Here is a 26,653-nt window from a genome sequence, read left to right on the forward strand (position 1 = left end):
GCCTTACCCAGCTGCCTGGAAACACCTCCCCCCAGGCTGTTCAGCAAGTTCATCCAAACTGAAGCCTCCAAACAGAAGCTGCTTTGTCTCTGTAATGCCGTCACTGCGGAACAGTGTTGGAGCCACTGAGCAGCCTTATGGAGCTAGAGGGGACAGGCAGCTCTCCTGGAAGTTAAGGGAGGGAGCCCTCTGCCCTGCACACCCTGGCCCTCCGTTCAGTTCAGTCACTCTGTCGTGTCTCTTTGCGACCCCATGGACTGCAGCACGTCAGGCTTCCCTGTCCATCACCAACTCCTGGAGATCGCTCAAACTCATGTCTATCGAGTTGGTGATGCCATTCAACCATCTCATCCTCTGTCGTCCCCTTCTCCTGCCTTCAATCTTTCCCAGCATCAGGGTCTTTTCCAATGAGCCAGTTCTTCGCATAAAGGTGGCCAAAGCATTGAAGCTTCAGCTCCAGCATCAGTCCTTCTAATGAACATTCAGGACTGATTTCCTTTAGCATTGACTGGTTGGATCTCCTTGCTGTCCAAGCGACTCTCAACAGTCTTCTCTAACGCCACAGTTCCAAAGCACAGCCCTCCCCCATCTGTGGGCAGGCTTCCATCATCACTCCTCCCTTTGCTGGCTGGTAGCCTTGGGAACCACCCTTCCGAGTCTCATGGGCCCTTTGTGAATCTGGGCTGTGGCAAGACCCCTGGGGCCCAGGGCTCCGGGTCTGCTTATGCACAAATAAAGCCCCAGCCACTGAGAAGCAGCTCATCTCACAATGGGGCTGCCAGAGTCTGGGTGGAAATGAACAGAGATTTCTTTGGGCCAGGGACCTTCTGAACAAATAATTAACAGGATGGGTAGGGGCTAAGGGTGCAGGGGGACAGGAGGAAGTGTGACAGCTCATCTAAGCTTTGGAGGCCAGTCTCAGTTAACATCACGAGGGAAGAAAACAGACATGCCCAAGGCAAGCCTGCAAGTCTGAGTCCCCCACCTGGGGATCCCTGTTAGTTATTGTAAATGCAAAATACTGGACACACCCAGGTAGGATCTGCATCAGCTTCAGGAAGCTCTAGGACTCCTGAGACAGGCTGTGTCAACTACCTTTCATTCGTGGGCTTGGATGAGATGAGAGAGGGGTGGTCTGGTGCAAAGTGAGTGGTCTGGAATCCCGGGCCCTGACCCTGTCTCCTCTGCCCCTCTGCCCTGCCTTGGAGAGCTTTGGGTTCACCCTACAGGCATTCAGCTCCAAGGACCACCCTCATATTGGGCTGCAGCTCTGAGCAGATGGGTTTTGATCAGCTATTTTTGAAGGTGTCACTATTCATTATCAGAGTCGTGCTCTCATGCATCATGATTCCTACACTGGGTTCTAATTAGAAATCAGTCCCGCTGACGCTGTCACAGAACCACCACCTACTCCCCCCAGGAGGCCCGAGAGCCCGGAAACTCATCCGCATGGACAGATTACTCCCAACAAAGAAGTGAGGGAGGAGGAAAGTGTAATAAAACGGTAGTTTCATGGAAACACGGTGGCTGGATTACGGAACAGTCTCAGTTCCTCCAAACGCTGAAGACAAACACATTTACTCAAGACGTGTTATTCACAAAATGATTGTCTGCATTTTGATTGTTCCACATTTATAAAATAGTGAAGAATTATCCTATCCACTGGAATCTTAGTGAGTTAGGGTTTGCTTTTCAGCAATACAGTAAACGCTGCCCACAGAATTCTAGTTAAAATTACCACAGACTTCAACTTAGACATTTTTTTCCATTTAGAATTTTGACATCTGTATTTGGATGTTTCCCAAGCATCTCTTACATATTGGGGCCCCACACTGAATACACTGTTACCGTTCTTTGTCTCAATATAAATGACTCACCCCCTCCCTCCCCTCCCAATCACAAAGTCCTCTGCCTTCAAAATCTACTGAATTTGATGTTGTTCAAACTCTACTGTCTCTCCTGCTCCCCACCCTCCTGGTCCAAGCAGCTCTCTTATGGCGATCCAGGGTCCCTCCCATCTGCCCTTCTCCTGCCCACTCTGCCTTCTCTCTAATTTACTCTGCACAGCAGATAGGGTGAGCTTGTAAAATAAAAAATATGGCCACTCCATTCCCCGCTTGGAGCCTGGCAGTGGCCCTCCCCCTTCCTCTGGCTGTGCCCTGCTGGCTTTGCTGGCGGCCTCCTCTATCCCCATCTCCCTCTCACTCACTAACCTCCAGGCAGACTGGCCTCTTCCTCCTGCCTCAAGTTGGTCAAACTCCCACTGCCTCTGGGTCTGCGCAGGCTCCTCTCTGTCCCAAAAGGCTTCCCTTCCCACTGTAAATTATCCTGCCTGCTAGTGTCCACTAGGGCTTCCCTGGTAGCTCAGACGGTAAAGCGTCTGCCTGCAACGTGGGAGACCCGGGTTTGATCCTTGGGTCAGGAAGATCCCCTGGAGAAGGAAATGGCAACCCACGCCAGTACTCTTGCCTGGAGAATCCCATGGACAGAGGGGCCTTGTAGGCTACAGTCCATGGGGTCACAAAGAGTCGGACATGGCTGAGCGACTTCACTTCACTGTCCCTAGCCTTGGCCTCACTTCCTGAGAAAAGATGTTCTGATCATCCTGACCCAGCTGGTCCCTCTCTGCTACCAGCGCCCAGCACCTGGTTTTTCTTTCACAATTCTTTCATCCTATGAATGATATATACAGTTTTTTTCTTTTTCATTATTGAGGTATACTCAATTTATGGAGAAGGCAATGGCACCCCACTCCAGTACTCTTGCCTGGAAAATCCAATGGACAGGGGAGCCTGGTGGGCTGCAGTCCATTGGGGCGCTAAGAGTCGGACACGACTGAGTGACTTCACTTTCACTTTTCACTTTCATGCATTGGAGAAGGAAATGGCAACCCACTCCACTGTTCTTGCCTGGAGAATCCCAGGCATGGGGGAGCCTGATGGGCTGCCATCTATGGGGTCGCACAGAGTCAGACACGACTGAAGCGACTTAGCAGCAGCAGCATACTCAATTTACAATGTTTCTGGTATACAGCAAAGTGATTCAGTTTCACACGCACATAAACATATATGCACTTTTTCAGATTCCTTTTCATTACAGGTTATTACAAGACACTGAATCACATTCCCTGTGCTGTACAGTAGGTCCTTGCTGTTTATCCATTTTATGTATAGAAGTGTGCACCTAATTAATCCCAAAGACCTGATTTATCTCCCCTCAGAGAGGCCTGGTGTGCTGCAGTCTGTGGGGTCGCAAAGTGTCGGACATGACTGGGTGACTGGAAACATCCCGGTTGGTAACCATAAGTTTGATTTCAAGATCTGTGAGTCTGTTCCTGTTTTGCAACAGAGTTCATTTGTATCATCTTTGGAATTTTTATTTACTTATTTGTTATTTTTGGCCGTGCTGAGTCTTCGTTGCTGTGCGTGGGCTTTGTCTAGCTGAAGCAAGTAGGGGCTACTCTCCAGTTGCAGTGCATGGGCTTCTCCTTGCAGTGGCCTCTCTTGTTGTGGAGCATGGGTTTTAGGTGTTGGGTTTCAGTAGTTGTGACATATGGGCTTAGTTGCCCTGCAGCATGTGGGATCTTCCTGGATCAGCAATGGAAAAAGTGTCCACTGCTTTGGCAGGCAGATTCTTAACCGCTGGACCGCCAAGGAAGTCCTGTATCCTTTTTCTATTAGATTCCACATATAAGTGATATCATATGGCATTTGTCTTCGCTGTCTGACTTACTTCACTTAGTATGATAATCTCTAGGACCATCCATGTTGCCGCAAATGGCATTATTTCCTTCTTTTTATGGCTGAGCAGTATGTCATCTTCTTTATCCATTCCTCTGTTGATAGACGCTGCGCAACTCTTTGTCTAACACCCTTCTCTCCATGAGGACAGAGGTATGTTCCCTGGTCAAACTCTGTGCCTGGCGTCTGCTACCGTGCTGGCCACATAGTGCTGAGCTGTGCTTAGTAGCTCAGTCACGTCCGATTGTTTGCGACCCCATGGACTGTAGCCCACCCGGCTCCTCTGTCCGTGGGGATTCTCCAGGCAAGAATACTGGAGTGGCTTGCCATGGCATCCTCCCGGAGATCTTTCTGACTCAGGAATCAAACCAGGGTTTCCTACTTTGCAGGTGAATTCTTTACCAGCTCAGCTACCAGGGAAGTCACATAGTAGACATGCAGTAAATATTTGTTGAATGAATGAATGTATGCCTGTGTGAATTAATGAATTCCAGTTCAGCAACAAGGCCAACAGTCCTCCAAGTGGACTGAGTGTCAGGATAAAGGTGTGTAAGAACTGCCTAGACAGAAGGGGTGCTTTTCTTCACTGATTTCACACTGATTTGTGGAAATGCAACTTTCAGGCACATGCTCCTACAAAGCCTTCCAAGAATTGATGGTCATACCTCTCAGGAGCTGGCGTGACTCCCATAGAGAAGATAGAGTGCGAGGCTGGCGGGCGTACACGAGGAAGGCTCAGAGTCAGTATCAGGACTCTAGTCCTGGTCAGTGCTGCTTTAAACTGAGATTCGCTGCAGCAGGGAGGCACCCCTCTGGAACGTTCTGGCAGAGGCTAAACCACAAATGTGAGGAAGGTCACGTAGGAGACCCTGGGGAGGAAGCTGTGTTAGTCCAAGTGCCCTTTCAATCTGAGACTCTATCGTGTGGACTGATCCAGCCCTTTTCTAACAATGGCCTTCCTCCCAGAGACTTCGAGCCCAGGCTGCCCACTGCTCTTGCTGCCTGCCTCTCTTGCTTCCTTACTGCTCAGATGAAGAGCAATTACCAGGACCTACTGAGGCCCAGCTCCTAAGCTGGTCTGAGACAGCCAGATCTTTCACTTCTGATTTAGAATGTGGATATCAAAGGCTGAAGTCATGGTGCTCATCTGAAACAAATGGCTACTGTGGGCTTCTGAAAGCGGAAGGCGCCCTCTGAGAGGGAGAAAAAGAGAGTCAGACAGACGGATGGACAGAGAGAAGGCAGGAAGAAGGAAGGACGAAGGAGAAGGAATATTTGGTCCCTCAGAAGGGATAAGACCTCGGTGTGTGTGTGTGTGTGAGAGAGAGAGAGAGACAGACAGAGAGGAGAGGAAGGGGTGGGGAAGGCGAAGTTGGTCCCAACTCCTCACCTTCGTATTCCAGTTTTATTCTCTTTGTGGCCCAGATATAATTTTGCATTTTGTATGTTGAAGTGTGAAATGAAAGTTTGAGAAATTTTCTATTCTTTGCCATCAGTTTCCTAACCAAGATGGTCTACGTATGTTGTGCGTTTAAAGTCTCTGCTTAGATTTCTGGTGACACTGCCCAAGAGTCTACCTTAGACACGGTTGATGCTATCAGATGGGATGGTTGCCCTGCTTTCTCTCTGGAGCAGGGGCTGAAGGGCAGGCGGGAAGGGTCAACAGCACCCCCATCCCCTGTCCACGATTTCCTCTTTGGCACGTGTGTCCAGTTTCCCACAGCCGATACAGCTAGAGAAAAGCAAAATGAGCACTCTCTTCAGCCTCCAGGCGCTCCACTGTGGACCATCTCCTGGGTCATGCCATCAAACACACAGGCTGCCTCTGACACCAAGATAAGCTTACTGTCTCACTGTCTGACCTACAACCAGATGTGTTTACTCTGGAAGGTGTCTGTTAAAGCAAAATTGCTAAACCCGTGTATTTTATCAGATAGGAGATGGCTTCAAGTCACAAAGTCTAGGGCTGGCAAGGTTCTCTTGTCTGCCGAGGTTAAGGTAGCTTGAGGCAGCAGCCACAGATACTTCTACAGAGTCGTAGAGTGGGAGAACTATAAAGAAACTGAGAATTGATCTAACCTGTGTCCCTTATTAAGCACCAGTTGAAATAAATTAAATTATACATAAATATAGCTTCATTGAAGGCAAGTCAAAAGTAAGAGAAACTTTTCCTTATATCACATGCCGCACAGTAATTGTGCTAAGCACTACTAATCGTTTTGTATATTTACAAAGACATTTTATATAAATGGAATCTTTCCATGCTTATTGTTTTGAGATTTGCTTTTCATTCTTTAAGAATTTATCTTGGATGTCTTTCCATTCAGTATACATTACTCTAACAATTGCAAAATATTCCACGGAGGGATGTACCTTAGTTTATGCAATAATTCCCCAGCAATATAGTCCTTTAGTTTGTTTCCAATATTTTATTATTATGCACAGTGTTGCAATTTTCTTTACTTACAATTTTGTGCAACTGCGCGAGCATTTTTTCAAGGCTAGATTTTTAGATTGGAACTACCATGATGGCATAAATAAAAAATTAGATCTATATGGCCAAATTTTGATCCCTCAAAGATTAACAATTTATCTCCTAGGAATATTGAATGAGAGTGAATATTTTATCACCAAAATTAGGTATTTCCAGTCTTTTTTATTTTTGCCAATCACACAAGTTAAAAAAAAATGTTGTTTATATTAACTTCTATGCATATATTTCAGGTGTTTATTGGCCTTATATATAAATTATATATATATAATATAAATTTCTTTGTTAGTTAATTATCTGCTCTTATCTTTTCTAAATTTTTTTTCTATTTATTCATTTGTAAGAACTCCTTCTATGTATCATTCATTAAATATTTGTCCATAGCAACATTTTAAATAGTCTTCCTTGTTTTTAAAATTTTTACCATTTTTTGTCATAAATTGTTTTAATTTCCAAGTATTCAGAATTGCTTGCCTTTTTCTTTAGAACACTCAGTTTTATTTCTTGTTTAGAAAGGCCTTCTACATGACAAATTCTTTGTCTAGTTTTTAAACACTTGTATATCATTTTGTCCATTTACCTCTAAACCCATTTGGAATTTGTTTTTATATTGATACTGTGAGCATAGTATCTAACTTTATTGTCTTTCACAGATGGTTGGCCACTTTCTTTGCATAATTTACTGAATAATTAATAAAATAATTTCATTATTTCACTATTGATTTGGAGTGCAAATTTTATCACATATTGAGCTTATGGTACATTTCTTGCCTCTTTTTTAATCCATTGATTTCTTGTTCTAATTATCTAGTCTAGGCTGTTAACATTCTGAGTTTTTTCTGGGTTATTTCTTTTTCTTCTATAACAGTTTTATTGAGATATAATTCACATACCATATAATTCACCCATTCAAAGTGTGCCATTTAATGGCTTTTAGTATAATCATGTATGCTTAGTCTCTCAGTCACGTCTGAGTCTTTGCAACTCCGTCGACTGTAGTCTGCCAGGCTCCTCTGTCCACGACATTCTTAAGGCAAGAATACTGGAGTGGGTAGCCATGCCCTTCTCCCGGTGATCTTTCTGACCCAGGAATAGAACCCAGGTTTCCTGCATTGTAGGCAGATTCTCTAACATCTGAGCCAGCAATCATAAGCTTGTGCAATTGTCAGCAGAATTAATTTTAGAACATTTTCATTACCCTCCAAAATTCCCCCACCCAGTAACAATCTCCCTCCATTTCCCCTGAGCTCCCCAGTCCTAGGCAGTAATTGTTTTGCTTTCTGTCTCCATAGATTTGCCTGTTCTGGGCATTTCATATAAAAGAAATCATACAATTCAAGGTCTTTTATGCTTCTTTTTTCACTTAGTATAACATTTTTAATTCTCATCCACATCATACATAGTATGCATCAGTACTGCGTTTCTTCTTTTAACTTCATCACCAAATAATATTGCTTTATATGATGACTATACCACATGCTATTTAACCATTCATCAGCTGAAGATCTGCTGAGGTTATTTCCAGATTTGGTTATTATGAATACACTGTGCTAAGTTGCTCAGTTGCGTCCAACTCTTTGCTACCCCACGGCTGTATTCCGCCAGGCCCCTCTGTCCATGGGGATTCTCCAGGCAAGAATACCTGAATGGGTTGCCATGCCCTCCTCCAGAGAATCTTCCCAACCCAGGGATCGAACTCAGGTCTCCCACACTGCAGGTGGATTCTTTACCATCTGAGCCACCAGGGAAGCCCAAGAATACTGGAGTGGGTAGCCTATCCCTTCCCCAGGGGAACTTCCCAACCTAGGAATTGAACCAGGGTCTCCTGCATTGCAGGCAGATTCCTTACCAGCTGAATATTGCTGCTAATTTAAATTTTATTATTTTTTAACATCAAAAACATTTTGTATTGGGGTATAGCTGATTAACAATGTTTTGATAGTTTCAGGTGAATAGCGAAGGGACTCAGCCATACAGATACATGCATTTTCATTTTTTCTTGAGTATATTACTGAAAGTGAAATTTCTGGGTCATATGGTAATGCCATATTTAACCTTTCTGAGGCACTTCCAGACTGTTTTTCTTTAGCACTGTACCATTATCTCCAAGTGGCATGGTGGTAAAGAATCTGCCTACCAGTACAGGAGGCGCAGGAGACTTGAGTTTGATCCCTGGGTCAGGAAGATCCCCTCGAGGAGGAAAGGGTAACCCACTCCAGTGTCGGACATGACTGAGCACTCACACAAGCACAATTTTACCGTTCTACTGGTAGGGTATGAGGCTCCCAATTCCTTCACATCCTGGCCAACGTTTGTTGTGGTCTTTTTCATTAGAGACATTCTCATGGTCATGAAGTAGTATTTCACCTGGCTTTCACTTGGGTATGGCTAATGATGTTGAACATCTTTCCATGTCCTGATTGAATGGATGGCAGAATACACACTGGATGATAGAAGACAAATACATCAGACTGGAGATGCACAGCTGAGAAGCGCGATGACTTTCATAACTGCCTGACAATAACAGCATTTACATGTGCTTGAAAAGAAAAATAATGACACTATTTCCAAGTCAGGCTAGTTCTTAGTTTTCAAGGTCATAATATGTTTGTAGGCCTTTGTAAATACCCTGTGATGTAAATAATTGAAAATATTGACTTAAATCATTTAATTCATTTTTACTTCCTATTCCTTCCCTCTCAATTTACAGATAAGAACTAGGATTCTGGTTTTGCTGCAGCAACTTGCCCATAACATTGGATTATCCAGGAAGAAAGACATGGCCAATGTTAGAATTTTTTTCTTTTTTTTGACCGTTTAATGTCTATGGCCCCATATACTCTTATCAGATCGATACACTTGTTCAGTCCAGCAAACCTCAAGTGAGTAGTTTCACCATCTTGGAACTATATTTTTAAGTTCAACTCTGCAAAAAACTTGATAAAGGAGGTGGCATTCGCTAACATTAACATTTGGGTATACTTATAAACTACCCATTTATGTCATTAACTGTTCTTTATCTGAGGGCTTTTTTCCCTCTTCTTTTGTATTAGAATACGATTTATAGCCATTTGTGGATAGTTGCTGAGGGTTACTCCGCCTTAATACTTTGCAAATTCTCTTAAACAAACACTCTGTGCCCAGGGCAAAGAGTTGGCACCTCGATCTGAGGGTGCCGAGTGCTGAAGGCTTGGTGGGCATTTAGGTAGGTCTCTTCCCAGGACTGTAGTGAAGGGTCTTTCTTTTCCTGCAAGAGAGTCTCTATCCTAGCTGATACTGAGTCACCTCATGACCACAATGATAAATTTCTGCTGCCTCGGATTGCTGAGTTTGGCAAATCTCTTCAACCCAGTAACAGTTGCTAAGCATCTTGCCCAGCTGTGGCCTTTTTTTTTTTTTGCTCCTGGAGCACTACAGTGGACATTATTCACCCCTTAGGAAAAGGCTATTAAAACATCCCACAAGACAGTCAATTACACGAAGCAGGTGCCTGCAGGAGAAGACTAAACATTTCACAGCCAAATATGATGATCTGGTACTAACCCCTGTTTCCTGAAAGCCTAATTTATTTCTCATCTCTCAATTAAAGTGAAGCTTTAAGCAAAAAGTGATGTTATCCTGGCTGGGCTTAGTGTTCCAATGCCAGGGATGTTAGTCTCACTTTCTCTGCTGAGTTTGGTTGGGGCAATTTTAGTAATTAACCATAAAATTTTTCTCAAAGTTTCAATTATCATATGGTTTTTTAGTATTTTACCTCCAAGATTTAACATCATAGACAGAGATGCTAGGAGGAATTCTAAGATCATGTAGCAAAAAGATTTGCTAGAGAGAGTAAAACTGGAGTCAGGCATCTCTATCTGGTTGAGTCTGAAATGTTCCCCATTACCTGTTTATCATATTTGTCTTCCAGACAAGATGATATTCATTGGGAAGCCTGTCTACCCTTTGCACCCCTGGCAGACATTGCTAATCCATCACAGATTTCTCTATTGTCATAGAATCCTTCTCTCCATTAGGCCCAGACAGCCACTATAAATTGGTCAAATCTGTCATGCTCTGTGAAACTAACATGCTTTCAGGGACATAAATTTTTTTGTTTTTTTGATGGAAGTATTCTAAGTGTTAAAAAGAAAGTGTAAAACCACTGTTCTATTAAAATTCTCTCATTTTAGATATTAAAAAGAAATTTCAGGTCAAGAACACACAAGTTTATGGTGAAAATAAAAATTTGAGCTATTGCCTCAGACTAGGACATTTTATCTTGCCTCTTGTCTGAAGCCTCACTACATCTTTATGGCTGTCTACAAATGATTATCTCTTTGGAATGATCTTCCCAGTGCATAGAATGCTTTTACCTGCATGGACCCTCCACATTCACAGCCTCCACATCAGTGGGCTCAGCCAACTGGATGGATTTGAAAAAAAAAACTCCAGAAAGTTTCAAAAAGCAAAACCTGAATTTGCAGCACACTGGCAACTATTTACATAGTGTTTACATTGTGTTTTTCAACTGCTTACATGGCATTTATACTGTAACCCAGAGTTGATTTAAAGACTACAAGAGGATGTCCATAGGTTATATGCAAATACTGCAACATGCTATACAAAGAATTTGAGCATCTGCAGATTTGGGGATCCATGAAACAATCCCTTGCAGATTCCAGGGGTCAACTGTAAATGGTTCATCCTTTGACCAAGAGTGGTAACTGACAAAGCTAAAGATAGTTCTCCTCTTGCAGTTCCACCAGTTCAGGACATGCATTTGTTACCACAGACCTTGCACCCACCTGACAAGAGGAAGACGTGGTGGGGGAGTGGAGAGAAAGAGGGAACGACCTCACTGAACATGGTATGCCCAGCACTTTACACGTGTTGCTTCATCAAACTCTGACATAACTCCAACAGAAACTCTGAATGACCACACAGGGAGACCAATATCTCATTTAATAGAGAAGGAAACAGGTTGGACATATAAAGAAACATGCCTAAGATCACATAGCTAGTAAGACCTTTGTCTAGATTTAAACCCCAAATGATTATCACAAAGCTTGTGCTTTTGCAAATTTAAGCAATTTACAAATTTGCTTTCAGAAAAATAACTTTCGATAATTTTTAGTATAAACTCACAAATCTCCTGGTTTCTATAGAGCCCAATTTGAGAAACCCCACATGGGAAGTGACGTGCTATTAGCTAGTAGGACAAAATAGCAAAGCAGTTAGGAGCTACTAGCTCTGAGGTCAAATAGCCACCTGGGTCCAGCTCCAGCCCTTCCTGGCTGTGTAACTCAGGGAAGGTCACATAACATCTCTGCCTGTTTCCTTCTCTGTAAAAGGCAAATGATAATAGCCATCCTGCAGGGTTTCTGTGAAGATAAAACCAGCACCTACATTAAAAGTTATGAAGAAAGGTACCTAGTGTGCTGTGCTGTGGTTAGTCATGCTCCACTCTTTGCAACCCCATGGACTGTAGGCCACCAGGCTCCTCTGTCCATGGGGATTCTCCAGGTAAGAATACTGGAGTGGGTTGCCATGCCCTCCTCCAGGGGATCTTCCCAAGCCAGGGATTGCACCCTGATCTCCTGCATTGCAGGCAGATTTTTATTTTTTTACCATCTGAGCCACCAGGAAAGCCCAAGAATACTAAGGGGCATATCCTATCCCTTCTTTGGGGAGTCTTCCTGACCCAGGAATCGAACTTGGGTCTCCTGCACTGCAGGTGGATTCTTTACCAGCTGAGCTACGAGGGAAGCCCCATCTAGTGTACCATTAGGGAAACAAATGTATGCAGTGCTGGTGTCTAACTGGGAACCAAATGAAACACCGAAACCAGGCCGGAGTTGTGAGCTGATGATCAGAAAGTACATATGGATTACTTTTAATAGTGTTAGGGAAATGGTTACACAACTTAAAAAAAGTTAAGTATGGGAGAATTGTGACAAATAAGACAGTCTCAAGCGTTCTGATTGCTGAGAACATATCTTCCTAGCCTAATCTGAGAAATACTGCAAAGAATTTATTTGTTAAAATATTGAGCCAAACTTAGCTCCCACCCATTAAACAGGAGGCCTGCACAATTCACATCCTCTTGCTTATGACTGTGAAAGAATTCTGAAGAGACAAAGTTCAGCCCTGGAAATGAGGCTAGTCTGCAACAAACAAAAGCATAGAACTCTAACTAGTGAGCTGATTGTGAAATGTGGCCTATTTGCAGACATGGGCTCAAGCCCAGCATTGACAGAATTCAGAGCCCGAGGGAAAGGTCTGCATCCTAGGACACTCACACCAGTCATGATATTGGATGCAGACTCCAAGTTCCTTGCCTCTCTCTCAGTCCTGGATCCTGGAGTCTTCCTGCAAGTTTTCCAGTTCTTGATCACCGAAGAGATACAGGAAATGTTATGTTATGCCAGCTCTATGGCTCTGATTGGAAGCAGAAATCATTTCACCTATTTGGAACAATTGATTACACAGCAAAGAAAAAATGCAAGAGGCAGGATAGTGGGCACTCAATTACCCAGTAACCAGCATCATTTCCTCTTTTTCAGCCCTCAGCCATCTCGGTTCAAACTTATTTCAAAGTGCACTTGCATCTAGAAAACAGTTGGAGAGCATCAGGAGTTTTCGCAGGAACAAGCAGCTTGTTGATGGCAGTGGGCAGAGTTGGAGAAAATTTGGGGCACACAATAGTGTGTGGAGATCGATGAGGTGGAAATGAAAGCTTCCCCATCATTTCAATCAGGTCAATCCATTCACTGAGCTAGCTAGTCATGATGTAGAAAGGACCCCAGAAAACCTACCAATGCAACTGGCGTTTGAGAAGGTGTGATCCAGACAGCTAGCATCATCCCCCAAAGCCAAGGCCAAATACTTGTTTTTAACAGCCAGGAATAAAGGGCATGGCTCTTTATATCTTCCCTCACAAGTTGAGGGTTATTTGCCTCCTCTGTCTTCCCTATAAGGCCTCTTGTTAAAAATTCAGGAATGATGCCAGCTACCCAGGTAGACAGATCTGGAGTATATGACAAATAAAGTAATCTAGCACTATTATTCACTGCAGACATGTTGCTTCTAGGCTATTTTATGGCTCATTTTCAAAGCATCATCCTTATCCAAAAAAGGGAAAGCTGATTCTTCTGTCCGGGTTAGTTACAATGGTCTGCAGTGAATGGGGCTCCTGTGACAAGGCAATCAACTTTTCCATGGTTGGCAGGTGAGTAAATTGGGTTTTACTAGGAGTTATTAAATATGGCTTTTGACTGATTTACTACTTTCTGGGTTTCCATGGAAGTCGAGCATATAAATACAGCCGGCCAGCAGCATTCATCTTTTGCTCTTAATTCATTGTCATTTCCAAAGTGCAGACAGCCAGGGAGCAGCCATGGTGATGCAGAGCATCTGTGGGTGGCAGGCATTGCCCCAGCTCTTGCAGTCATGGCAGAGCTGGTCCAGTCTTCCTCTTATCAAGATGTACAGTGGTCCAGGGCTTCCCTAGACAGGGACATCCTGGGATCTTCTGGCTGTCCCTTGCATAGGTGGTCCCCACTCTGGGTCCTTGTACTCCCTGCCCCCTGGCAAGTCTGTGCTGACCCTGGAGCCCCAGTTTTCCTGATAAGATGGCCCCATGCCTATGTCAGGGAGGTTTGCTCTCCTGCTTCTGGTCAGGCCACCATGCCTTTTCACCTTTGCAGCCCTCCCATCTCCAATTTCTTTCCTTATCTCTGCAGAAAGACCAATGCCAGGAGTAAGATAAAATTAGAGCTGATGTTTCATCCATTCTTGATCCCAGCTGGCCTTCGGCTCTCTTTGCCACGGTTGCTGTGGGAGCTGAGCTGCACTGTCCCGCTTGGCTGGGCCATTCCGCCATCTGACTCAGGCCCTCAGACATCAGACACCCAAGCCCTGCCCTCTGGAGGTCAGGGCCAGTCAGCAGCAGCCCTGAAATCCTGACCTCCTGTTGGACATTCCTCTATCCTCCAGTTAAAGCAGACCCGACCCTGTCCCAAGGACCACAGATGCGAGTGGTTGTCTGTCTTCCCCGACAATCACTTGCGTCACCAGCCCCAGAGATGACACGCATACTTCATCCAACATCCTTGACCCTGATAAAGACCTTGTAATGAATGGTTTCCAGTAAACAGTCATTGAGAAAATGTAAGTGTTTGGTTGAAAGGACAAAGCAGGTGTCCCGTGGTTGGAGTTTATTTAATTAGTTTTAATGATAATAATAATTAGAATTGTGCCAAGCAGTTTACCTTTATATTTAATCCTTCTAAAAACAAGATGGTTACTGTTATCAGGCCTATTTAACAGGGAATAAAAGCACAGAGGGGCTGAATTCCTTGCCCAGGACACATGGCAGGTCCACGGCAGAGCTGTTTTGGATCCCAGGCAAGCCAACTTCAAAGTTCACAACCATATGTTAGGAGGGTCACAAGTGCAACACTTCACAGATTTTCACAGCCATGGATTTTTCTGTCTTCTCCATGAATGAAACTCCCTGAGAGCAGGGACTTCAGAGGATGCTTGCTGACTGTCCCACTCGCTGACTCAGCCCCGCCCACCAGGCTACTGCCTGAGCACCGGCAGGAGGAGCCGCTCCCTGGGTTTGGGCCAACAAGAGCCTGCCCAGGGCCCTGTGGGGGCCAGCCATGCCCTCCCCAGGGCCTCAGAGCGCTGACCGGCTGGCGGGCCCCGGTGCCAGGCCTCCCTCCCGGTCACAGGTTTAAGTGTTGACCTTCCCCTACATCCTCAGTGCGTGGTCCCCTCTAACAACCATTCTGGCACCAAAACACCCATGTCTGCAGACCCATCGGTCAGCCTAATGATCTGACTCCCTCATCCAGACCCAGTGGCCCCCTTTTGGGACAGGCTGGGACTTGGAACCTGGAGTGCTTGCACCTGGACAAACGTCTCCTTGAGCTACAAAATACAAAGAAACTATATGGGACTAAAGACAACCGGGTGGGTACACAGTTGAGACAAATTCTGGGCGAGACACAAAAAGACTAAAAACCAGCTGCCTCTTCTGAGAGCTGGGAGCCCAAGCAGGGTACTGAGCATGCCCCCTGCACATAGCACTACCAAAGCGGTGGGCAAACCACCAAGCTACCCCTCTGGCCTGACCCCTGGACACACCCCTACCCTCACTGCATGTAAGGAACCAGCTGGCCCCTCCCCTCAGCAAGCAAGCCAGGGAGCCTGCTCTTTGTTCTCGCTCCCTGCTGCTCTGATAAAGCCTTACTTGAATTTCTTGTCTGGCCTCTGATACATTTCTATCAATTAAGGAGGCTGAGAACCCTGGTTGGTAACACTTTTCTGAAAGTCCCAAACATTCTCCTCCTGGAAAGGCCCATATTTGCCCATGAACCTCGTTCTGGATTGGACTTGAGTTATTATTGTTGTTGTTATTAATATTATTGCAGCTAATGAATTACTCTGTGAGACAGACTCTATTATCATTTTCATTTTATCAAGGAGAAATCTGGGGTTTTGGAGAGGTTAAGTAAATTACCCCAGGTCACCCATGTGGCATGTAGCAGTGGCGGGGTTCAAATCCAGGCACCCTGGCTCCAAAGCCACTACTCCGCTTCTAGAATCTTCATTACTGAGTAGTAGACCAAGAGTTCCCTACTAAGGAAGGATCACCCACCCTCACTGCCCCAAGAGGTTCTCCAGAAGCCTTACCCAACACCTACCCAAACTTAGCCAGTGCTTGTGTCTGCTTGGGGTAGGGACCTCCAACCTACCGTGGATCCAGGGCAGATCCATGACGGTCTAGCCCCGGCCACTGGGTGGCCTCTTTGGCCTAGGGCCAGTTGATAGCTTACCTTTGCTTCCTCCATAGCACTTGATATTTGGTAGGTGCTGAAGAAATCTTGTTGAATGAATTTTCATCACCTTATTAAGAGCATGGCTTTGGAGGGAAAGTTATTTATTGTAAGACAAACTTTGGAAAGGTAAAAGTATGACTAAGTCCTTTTCTCACTCCTAGTAAGAGAAAAAGTGAGAGAAGTTATTTAAGCAAACTGAGAAAAATTTGGAAGAATATGGGAAAAAGAGAAAAAGCATAAAGAAACTCCATAAATCACAGCAGCATTATTTTTACCTACATTGTCCTTCTTTATTTTATGTCCTTGGCACCAAACAATTCATCATTCCTGTTTCATGCTTAGTGTTCAAAAATAGCACCTGGCCCAAAGTTTGAATGGGAGATAGTTTAGAAAGAATAGCAAAGTATTGAACCATCTGAAAATTCCCAACTTTTCTGTAGTGTCCCTGTCCTCATCCCCACCGGGCACCATTGCCCTGCATTGACATAAATAGAGCAAGACTAACAGAAGTGGGGGCTTCCCTGGTGGCTCAGTGGTAAAGAATCCACCTCTCAATGCAGGAGATGCAGCTTCGATCCCTGGGTTGGGAAGATCCCCTGGAGGAGGAAATGGCAACCCATTCCAATATTCATGCCCGGGAAATCCCATGGACAGAGGAGCCTGGCGGGCTACTATTCATGGGATCACAAAGAGCCAGAAGCAACTTAGTCACTAAACAGCAACAATAAGTGGGAGGGCACATTGCTCTGATATTTGGTGAGAGAGCTGAGTGTGGGTTGGTGTCTGTTTCACGTTCCTCTATTTCTGTCCTGCACAAGGCACCATAGCCAGAAAACCCAGGATCAGAGTCCCCCTCTGTTGTAGTGTGTGTGTGTCTGTGTGTGTGTGTGAGGCAGTGTGCTGAGCTGAGGGAAGGGAAGGAGAAGCGGCAACGCAGACATGGCACTGAAAAGCCAAACACTTCAAGAAGAAAGCTTTGTGAGCAATGCGGGTAGCACAGCACCCACCTCACACCCAAGTCTTTTCAGAAACTCATCGAATGATTATAAACTCTTAGCTTTTCATTTGGAAATGAGTGTTTGGAAAGCATTCTCCAAATTAGATACTTTAAAATCTACTCCCAGAGCCTTATTGATACTATTGTGTGTGCATACTAAGTCATTTCAATTGTGTCCGACTCTTTGAGACCCTATGGACCATAGCCTACCAGGCTTATCTGTCCATGGGATTCTCCAGGTGAGAATACTGGAGTGGGTTTCCATGCCCTCCTCCAGGAGATCTTCCTGATCCAGAGATCAAACCCACATCTCTTATGTCTCTTGCACTAGCAGAAAGGTTCTTTTTACCACTAGAGTCAACTGGGAAACCCACTGATGCTATTAATCTGCACTAAATTAAGGAAAGGTTGGTTTTTCCTTGGAAAGGAAACTTCCCTATCAATAAGTAATTAAGCCCCACTTATAATTTGTAGTTTCAAATAGATGACTCTGATTTTAAGATTACCTCTATGGTTCTTTTTAAGATATATTTATATTCTTTCAGGCATTCTAATGGCATGAATGCCTATGTCCTCCCAAAACTTCTATGTTGAAATCCTAATGCCCAGTGTGAAGAAATTAGAGGTGGGGGTTTTAGAGGTAGTCATGTCATTGAGGTGGGGCCCTCATGAATGGGATTAGTGCCCTTATAAAATAGACCTCAGTGTGCCCTTATAAATCACCACTTCTACCCTGTGAGGACACAGTGAGAACTCAGCTGTCTGTGAACCAGGAAACAACGTCTCACCAGACATGGAATTTACCAGAGACTTGATCTTGGAGTTCCTGGCCTCCAGAAATGTAAGAAACAAATTTTGTCATGTATAAACAAACTATATTATAGTATTCTGTTATAGCAGCCCAAACAGACTAAGACAGGCATCCACTGAGGGAAACATGAAGATAAACCCCAGGGAGAGTGTTGTCAGGATGCCTGCCATCTTGAGAACTTTGGAACCTAAGAGCAAGGTCCAGAGTCATCAGTCAAGTAGGCTGCAGAGGTCAACTCAGTCATGGAGCAGAAAAGTGGCCCTTTCAGAAGGATGTGAGTAGCAAGTGAGTTAGATCTGAGGGAAGTCAGAGTCAGTGCCACCAGCCCAGTTCACAGACTCTCAGGCTAAGAACGCCCTCACGGGACCTTTTCCTTCCTGGGACTCTGGCGGCCCCACTTCTTGTTCCTAGGCTGTGGCCCTTTGCTCTATGCCCCAAGCCATCTCTTATTTCACTATTTCCTCTTTGCATCCATGCCTGTGTCACTCATATTTTCCAGTGATCACATAAAGTACAAGAGAATCCAAACAGTCTCCTAGGCATAGCTTTTTGCCCATGTGGGTGGGTTGGTGGAGTGGACACAGATGCCTAAAATTCCCAATTCCTGCTTCAATCCACTCACTTTTTACCAAACAGGTGTCATTGTCATGGCACCCCATCCTTCCTTGTCATGAATCCCGCTTCCTGTTGTCCATTGATACCGAAAGGCAGGAGTTAGATGGGCCTAATGCCAGAGCTGCTCAGTGCAAAGCATTGACCAGAGTTTTATGAGACAAGTGAAAGTCACTCAGTCGTGTCTGACTCTTTGTGACTCCATGGACTATACAGTCCCTGGAGTTCTCTAGACCAGAATATTGGTGTGGGTAGCCTTTCCCTTCTCCAGGGAATCTTCCCAACCCAGGGATCAAACACAGGTCTCCTGCACTGCAGATAGATTCTTTACCACTGAGCCACAGGGAAGCCCAAGAATACTGGAGTGGGTAGGCTGTTCCTTCTACAGTGGATCTTCCTGACCCAGGAATCAAACTGGGCTCTCCTGTACTGAAGGCAGAATCTTTACCAGCTGAGCTATCAGGGAAGCCCTTTTATGAGGCCAAGGTCTGTCAAATTCACCCACAGAAACAAAATCATCAGACTTGAGGTATTGAAACCCAGTCATTGATCCTCAGCCAGGCCTTGAGAATGCATTGTCTGTGCCTGGTGCTTTTCTGCATAGGAATCGATACCAGATCCCTGGTGGTTCAGACGGTAAAGAGTCTGCCTTCAATGCAGGAGACCCAGGTCTGATCCCTGGGTTGGAAAGATCCCCTAGAGAAGAATGGCAACCCACTCTACTATTCTTGTCTGGAAAATCCCATGGACAGAGGAGCCTGACAGGCTACAGGCCATGGGGTTGCAAAGAGTCTAACACAACTGAGCGACTAACACTTTGACTTTCGTTCAGCACAAGGAGGGCTTTTAATTCAGCTGTGTTCCCGTGTAAACAACTACTCAGTTTTAGAGTTCAAGACTCTCTGATGCTGATGAAGACAGGATTAACATTTTAAAGATTGCCTCCTCTCTCCCCTTATTCTTTAATTACGAAGGATTTATCGCCGGGAGATGCCAAGCACAAACTAGAGGAGACAAAGTGAAGGCTGATGGTGCTGGGTCACTGCCACTGATGCTGGCCTCCAAGGGCAGCCCACCTAGAAGCCAGTTTACACTCTGAAATCTCAGAGAAACTTAAGCTCTTCTGGGTGAGAAGTTAAAAGTGGGAAGAAAGGCAGAACATTTTGTGCACTGTGTAAGGAGGCCCAGCTCCTTGAGCTTTAATTCTAATTAGATGTTCCTCTCCCCTTATCCCCCTTTGCAAGGTGTGGCCCCATGCCCTTTCTCTCCACTTGCAAAGCAGGCCATCTATTTCAAGGTAGACAGAGCTCTTGGAAGAGGAGCAACGAGACCAGATAATAAATCATGGCAGTAAAGTTTCCAGAGCTAAGTATCTTAGATTCATGACTCTCATAATCTGCCCTGGCCACAGAGTTTTGCCCATTGACAAGTTCATTTTCTTCCCACTTAAGCACAAACTTCTAGTCTTTTCTGATTGCTGTTCAAGTTCAATGTGTTGGTGCATGCTAACTGACCTTCAGACTCTATGTATAGATTTCTTCCTAGTTCTTTCCCAGCAGTATTAGCATTCAACAGGTGCCAAAGTATAGCTCAGAGAGTATAAAACTACTGCCTCAAGGCAGCAGTCCACAAGTGCAGAGAACAGATGTCTTCCTTAAGACCAGTAAACAGAGACTGAAGCTTGTTTGTCTCCACACACACAAGACTCTAAAGCACTTCTCAGCACTGAGGGTGTTTGTCCAGTAGCCATTGCCAGGACTTCACATGGAAAGGGCCCTGCATAAAAATTTACAAATCCCTGGGTGGACATCTATTGTCTGTCCACCCACCACCCTCTGGTTCTACTACTCCATCTTCTGGGATTTTTCTAACCTCATCTCCCCCATGAGGTTCCTGCAGGAAAACCCATGTTTCACAGACCATATCCCCCTGCCCTGCAATTGATTGAGTGAAGGTTGGTCACCTGGCCTTAGGTGGGCCAAACAGAGGCCTTCCCTGTAATTCTGAGGAGCAGAGTCAATTCTCTGTTGGTAAAACAGTGGATGTGAAAGTTGGGAGTTGTCACTGACTTTGAGTTCTGACATGTTCAAGAAATTAATCTCCAAGGGAATCTCCAGAGAGGCATGAAGTGAAGAGAAAGTTCTGGGAGCATTTCAGCCCCTGGTTCTAGGAGCTCTTGGATGTGGCTCTCCTCTCTTCCTTCAATTACAGTGTATGAGATCTTCCAGCATTCTTTTAAAAATTCCCCATTTTGCCTAAAAATGGGAGTTTTGCATTTTGAAACCAAAATAGCTTTGATGATATCCCATTTTAGTCTCCCAACAGTCCTGTCCAGCATGTATTAATTTTGGAAATAATAAACACAAGGCCCAGAGAGGTCAAGTTTGCATGGGAAAGTCATGTAGCTCTTACAAGGCAAAAGCAGGACCCAGCCTGGTCTGGACATTTCAGGTCCAGTGTTTCTCTCTTTCCTTCCAGCTGTGTCCTGAGAAGCCCTCTGCCTGCTTCTTGCAGTGCAATGCCCTTGGTTCTCCAATCCTTGGCAGCCTGCAGGCTTGGACAGGAGTGCCTCTGAGAGTGGTGCGATTGTAAAAGGAGGGTGTATTCCCTCAGCATGCTCTTCCATCAGCCTCATTTGCAAGGTTCTCTCCAGCTCCTGCCACTGTCACTTAGATTTTCATTCATCAGCTCGGCTGCAGATGGTGTCATCCGCTGGGATGTTGTTGGTTATTAACTATCTCCAGTATTCTCACCTGGGAACATGTGCCAGCTGACTCAGACTTTGGATGAATTATACATCCACCCAGTACCATTTCTCTGGGCCAGATCCTTCCCACAACCCCATAGATGCAGGCCCATTCCAGTGCCCACGTACCCTGACTTGGGGTTTCTAATTCGACCAGAAGTTCTCTGTGTTGTCTTCTCTTCCAAAGATACTACAGGCCTGTCCAAGGAGAGCTGACGCTTGTAGCTACCTGGGCTCCGGCTGTTTGGGCACAGCCCATCTTGCCCTGCAGCCCCTTTCATCTGTCCAGGCCACTTCCATCTGCCCTGGTCCCTCCTGCTGCTCTGGGCCCCTTCCACCTGTCCCGGCCCTTCACACCCTCCAAGGAGCAGCAGTAGCATCAGCAGCCAGGGAACAACACAGCCTTGCCCTCATCACAGCTCGTTAGGAACTGAAGAGAAGCAGCTTGGAAAAGGTGGCTTTGAGGGGTCAAGTCTGAACCTGTAGGCAATGAGCCCATTAGAAACAGCCTGTCCCATCGTTGGTTCCTCACTCTCTTTCCTCTTTGGGAATCTGGCTGAGACCCAGGAAGGGGCTGGCAGAACTATTTCTGGCCTGTATGGCCAGGAATTAGGACTAGTGTGGCTCAGCCAAGGGGAATGAAAATTAGGATATTTTGTAGATACCTTTTCTCTTTTCCAAAGCTCTATGTTGAGGGGAAAACAAGGATTAACCATAAACTTTCAAGCAAAGAAGATCATTTTGTAAAGGGAAAAAAAATCCATATAGTTACTCCTTCTCAGTTTTACTTTATCTATGGAGATCCTGGTCCTTCTTGACCCTCTATACATCCACACTGGTGAAGCAGTATGACTTCAGTTGTCCAAGAGTGTCCTCCAGAACTAACCTCTAGAGCAAGTCAGCAGTGGAGGAGGAGAAGCCATGCCCCTCAGTCAAGGACTCTGGTCCATTTGTAAATGTGCCTAGCAGCCTTCAAATATAGGTCTAGGCCATGTGTCCTGCCCACCAATGAGATAATTGTCCTTTCTTTGAATGCATTCTCAAGTGTTTCCTCATAGTCATATAGTTTCACAAATTATAACTGTCCATCAGAGAACTTGTTAGAGAAATTAAAATGGAGGTGGTCTTGTTCAGCCTTCAGAAGTAGGAAAGCAGGCCGCTGATCAACTTCTGACCTTGCCTGGACCCTACCTGGATGACATGCCTGCCTGCAAGCACACCAGTTGTTACCAGCAAGTCAAGCAGTGGGTCTTGGAATCTCTTAAGCTCCTCAGGTCCTGCCCAGTGCCCCAGGGTCGAAGAAGTCTTATGATTCACAGGGTGAAGCAAGAAGCATTGTAAAAAGTTAAAACCAGAGCTGAATTTTTGCAGGCAAACTGATGATGATACCAGTTTGCAGCCTGGAATTATAAGCAGAAGCCCCTCAGACTGCAATTCGAGGTCTCACTTGTGGGATGGATGCACCACCCAGGACCCTTTCCCGGCTGGGACTCCAGATTGTTGTCATTCTGGCCTTTGCAACGATGTTCACGTTTGGATGTAAGTTGGCACAATTTGGTGTTGTGTACACTGTTACTTCTGTCTATTGTTTCTATTTCTTTTCTTTTAATGACTGCATATTGAAATTAAGTCAAATAATCTCCTTTAAAAAAGTTGAAATTGCTTGTTTGTGTGTTACGAGTGGTTTCTTTTGTTAATGAATCCTTTGAACCTAAAAGGAAAGCTAAACTTTTGACAAAACAGAGCTGAGTCTTGCACTCTAGCTGTACCTAAAAGGAACTGAAGCACCAGCTGGTGCCAAAATACAGCTTAAAATGACAAAGTCACGCTGCTCCAAGACAGGACGTCCAGAAGACAGAACACCGTATTTCATGGTGATATTTGGAGAAAGGAGATCATTCACAGCCCTGTGATCTTCAGGAAGTCCAAGAACCAAAGGCCCATGTTCTTTGGTTCAAACAAAGAATAGTTACTGTTCTGAGCAGCTTCCAGAGGTCCCACTGAGCTCTCTTTTCATAGATCTTAGGGTATCAGAGAGGTGACTTCCCCTCCAAACTTCCATCTTAGACATTCCTGGAAGAATGATCTGAGCCCAAATTTCTAATTTTGTGTGTCCCTCACTTAGATGATGCACTGTCAAACCTCAGTCACCTGGAAATATGAAATAGGGAGATTAGGCAAGCAGTTTGTTACAAGAAGGCTAGAAGTCAGAAGCAGCAATAATAATACTAGTTAAATTTACTGAGTACTCACTTTATGCCAGGCTATCTATTGTGCTGCACAGTTAACAGGCAAAATTTATGTAATCTGCTCTGTAACTGTATAAGGTAAGTACTATTACCACTTACAAATTGCCAGCAAGGAATTAGATGGCAGGTTTGAAATGGGATTTGTTTTGTATAAAACGAAATTCTTTGAGTTTCAAGTAAGTATAATAATCAATGGGTACTGAAAGAAGCAAAGTCAAGTGAATTTTGAGTCAAGACTACATACCCTGGGAGTTTCAAAGAAGGAACAGACAGGAGGTCGGCTCTTAGAACATACAACTCTGAGGATTAACTATGCAGACAGTTCTTCTAGAAATGTCCTGTAGACAGGTTTCATTGATTTAAGAAGAATTTGTGTAGATATTTATCCAGGCCCTGCTCAGTGTTCACTTCTCAGTTATAGATGTTAAAACAGACAGAAAATAAGTCAAAGCCTTCAAGGCAGCCCATAATTAGGTGCTACAGTGAGTGATTCAGAGCATGGGTGGGCATGGAGACAGGCATAGTGTATGAGGCCAGAGAAGCCCAGAGTGGGATGTGGGAGGAGAATGGACTGCTTCAGGCCCTGACAGACAGACAGGAGGTGAGGACCAGGCGTGCTCGGAGGCAGGGAGCAGAAATATCATGCAAAGATGCAGGGAGGTGGGGAAGGACCCTACCAGGGCATGGAGTGGGTGACACTGAGCTGGAAGTGGTGGTTAAGGAGGCAAGCACCCAACTTCCACATTCCTCTAGAAATAAATATAGGAGAAAGACAGCTGGTCAATATCAAGTAGTCAGTCAGGCAGGCCCTGCCTCCTGACATGGTTTCTTTGGAGCATTTCCTTCAGGGCTGTGACAAGATGAGACTCATACCAGCTCCCTCCATCTTTGCAAGAAAGAGCTGATCCCTTAAAGAGATGGATTGGAATCCTCTTGCTTCTTGGAAAGAGGCTTGAAAGGTATAGTTGAAAGAAGGAGAAAGAGAGTCTAGAATAAGAATCAACCCAAACAAGCAACACACACATAATAATTTCAAAGATTAAAATACTGAGAGAAAGTTGCAAGCTCCTTCAGTTCAGTTCAGTCACTCAGTCATGTCCGACTCTTTGAGACCCCATGAACTGTAGCACACCAGGCCTCCCTGTCCATCACCAACTCCTGGAATTTACTCAAACCCATATCCATTGAGTCGGTGTTGCCATCCAACCATCTCATCCTCTATCATCCCCTTCTCCTCCTGCCTTCAATCTTTCCCAGCATCAGGGTCTTTTCCAATGAGTCAGCTCTTCCCATCAGGTGGCCAAAGTAATGGAGTTTCAGCTTTAACATCAGTCCTTCCAATGAAGATTTAGGACTGATTTCCTTTAGGATGTACTGGTTGGATCTCCTTGCAGTCCAAGGGACTCTCAAGAGTCTTCTCCAATACCACAGTTCAAAAGCATCAATTCTTTGGTACTCAGCTTTCTTTATAGTCCAGCTCTCACACCCATACATGACTACTGGAAAAACAATAGCCTTGACTAGATGGCTAGTCATATTTATTTATTTAGTTTATTTTGCCCGTGCTGGGTCTTCGTTGCTGCTTGTAGGCTTTTTCTAGTTGTGGCAAGTGGGGGCTACTCTTTGCTGCAGTGCGCAGGCTTCTCATTGCAGTGGCTTCTCCCATTGTGGAGCACCAGCTGTAGGTGCGAGGCTCAGTAGCTGCAGCACACAGGCTCAGTAGTTGTGGCACATGGGTTTAGTTGCACCCTGGCATGTGGGGTCTTCCCGGACCAGAAATTGAACCTGTGTCCCCGGCATTGGCAGGCAGATTCTTTTCCACTGGAGCACAGGGAAGTCCTCGCCATATTGATTTTTAACGATGCCTTGTGCCCACACCAGCTGCCTTGCTGCTGACTTGGTATCTAATACATCCATCCTGCTTCAGATCTACTGTAGACTACTGCAGGGTGTACCTACTACATCCTGGCATCATGCAGACTTCGATCAGGAACTCAGAATAGTCATACTTGAGAGAGTGGCCCAAATCACACAGGTCATTTATCTGACACTGCCCTGCTATGCCCACCACTGCGTGCTGAGGGCAGCCATTCAAGAGATGCATCTCCTGTGGTGAGTCACACCCCAGGAGGGGTGGGACTGCAGGACAACTGGATGTGCTCTGGACAGTCAGGTGACTGGGGCAAGGACCAGAGGTGGAAGTGGGCAGAAAGACAAGTGCGATGGCTGTGTACATTCCACTAGAGAAAGACAGGCACCCCTGGGTATCAGGAGGAGGCCGGGGGAGAGGAAGTCAGCACACTGATGACATCTCTAACCACTGAAGTGGGACCCTGCCCACTCCCCTCAAATCCTGTAATGTGTGGGGTACAGTTATCACTGGGGACAGTGGATGGGTTTGGAGACAGCTTCTTATTATAATCCCCACGAAGAGTATATGAAGCCTGGAGAGACAGAAGCTGGGCACATAGGAAGCGAGTCACTTTTGGTTTTATGGAGACTTTAGCTTCCTGGGAATATTATCAATAAATATGTATATTTGTTTCTGGGGGAATCTGCAGAACTTCACAGACAATGTCTCATAGGATAATTCACAACTTGTGTCAGAGAAATCTGTACCAAACTGATATTCTGAGTCAAATTTTATATTAGAGATGCTGGGGTTTAAAAAATTTATGAGGAAATATGTGACAAAACAAGCAGACAAGTTCATACTTTCTGTGTCTCTGTCTAATATGATTGCCTCAATGAGTGTTTTTGTATTACGTGTTTTAAATTCCATAAACATCCTCTTTCATATAAAAGCATGTGAATATATATATGTGTGTGTGTGTGTGTATATATATATATATATATATATATATATATATATGCATACACTCAGACCCTTGTACACACATATACTTCTTGGGCTTTCCTGAGAGTAGCACCTTTTGTTAGAGGCACATTATTTCCTGTTTGTGTATCATTTCATGATAGAGACGGTGGGGAAAAACAAATAGTGTGTAGTGTTCATTTCTAGTGTAACTATCTTCTTAAAGGTCATGTGTAAGCACAGCTTTTATAAATCTCATCACATTTTCAATTGATTTGTAGATTTAGCTACTTAAAGATGGCTTTCCTGAAACACATATCACCTCTTAATTACCAATTGGATAGGCTCTTACTCCTGTATGC

General features: G+C 44.9%; 1 long non-coding RNA gene across 1 annotated transcript; it reads left to right on the forward strand.

Moving 5' to 3' along the window:
- Positions 1 to 457: 457 nt before the first annotated feature.
- LOC122709275 lies at positions 458 to 24,968 on the forward strand. The gene is made up of 3 exons (XR_006345458.1): positions 458 to 527; positions 18,068 to 18,074; positions 24,877 to 24,968. It is a non-coding gene; the product is annotated as an uncharacterized LOC122709275 (long non-coding RNA).
- The last annotated feature ends 1,685 nt before the right edge of the window (positions 24,969 to 26,653 follow it).

Source organism: Cervus elaphus, chromosome 15, assembly GCF_910594005.1.
Source record: "Cervus elaphus chromosome 15, mCerEla1.1, whole genome shotgun sequence".
Classification (NCBI taxonomy): domain Eukaryota; kingdom Metazoa; phylum Chordata; class Mammalia; order Artiodactyla; family Cervidae; genus Cervus; species Cervus elaphus.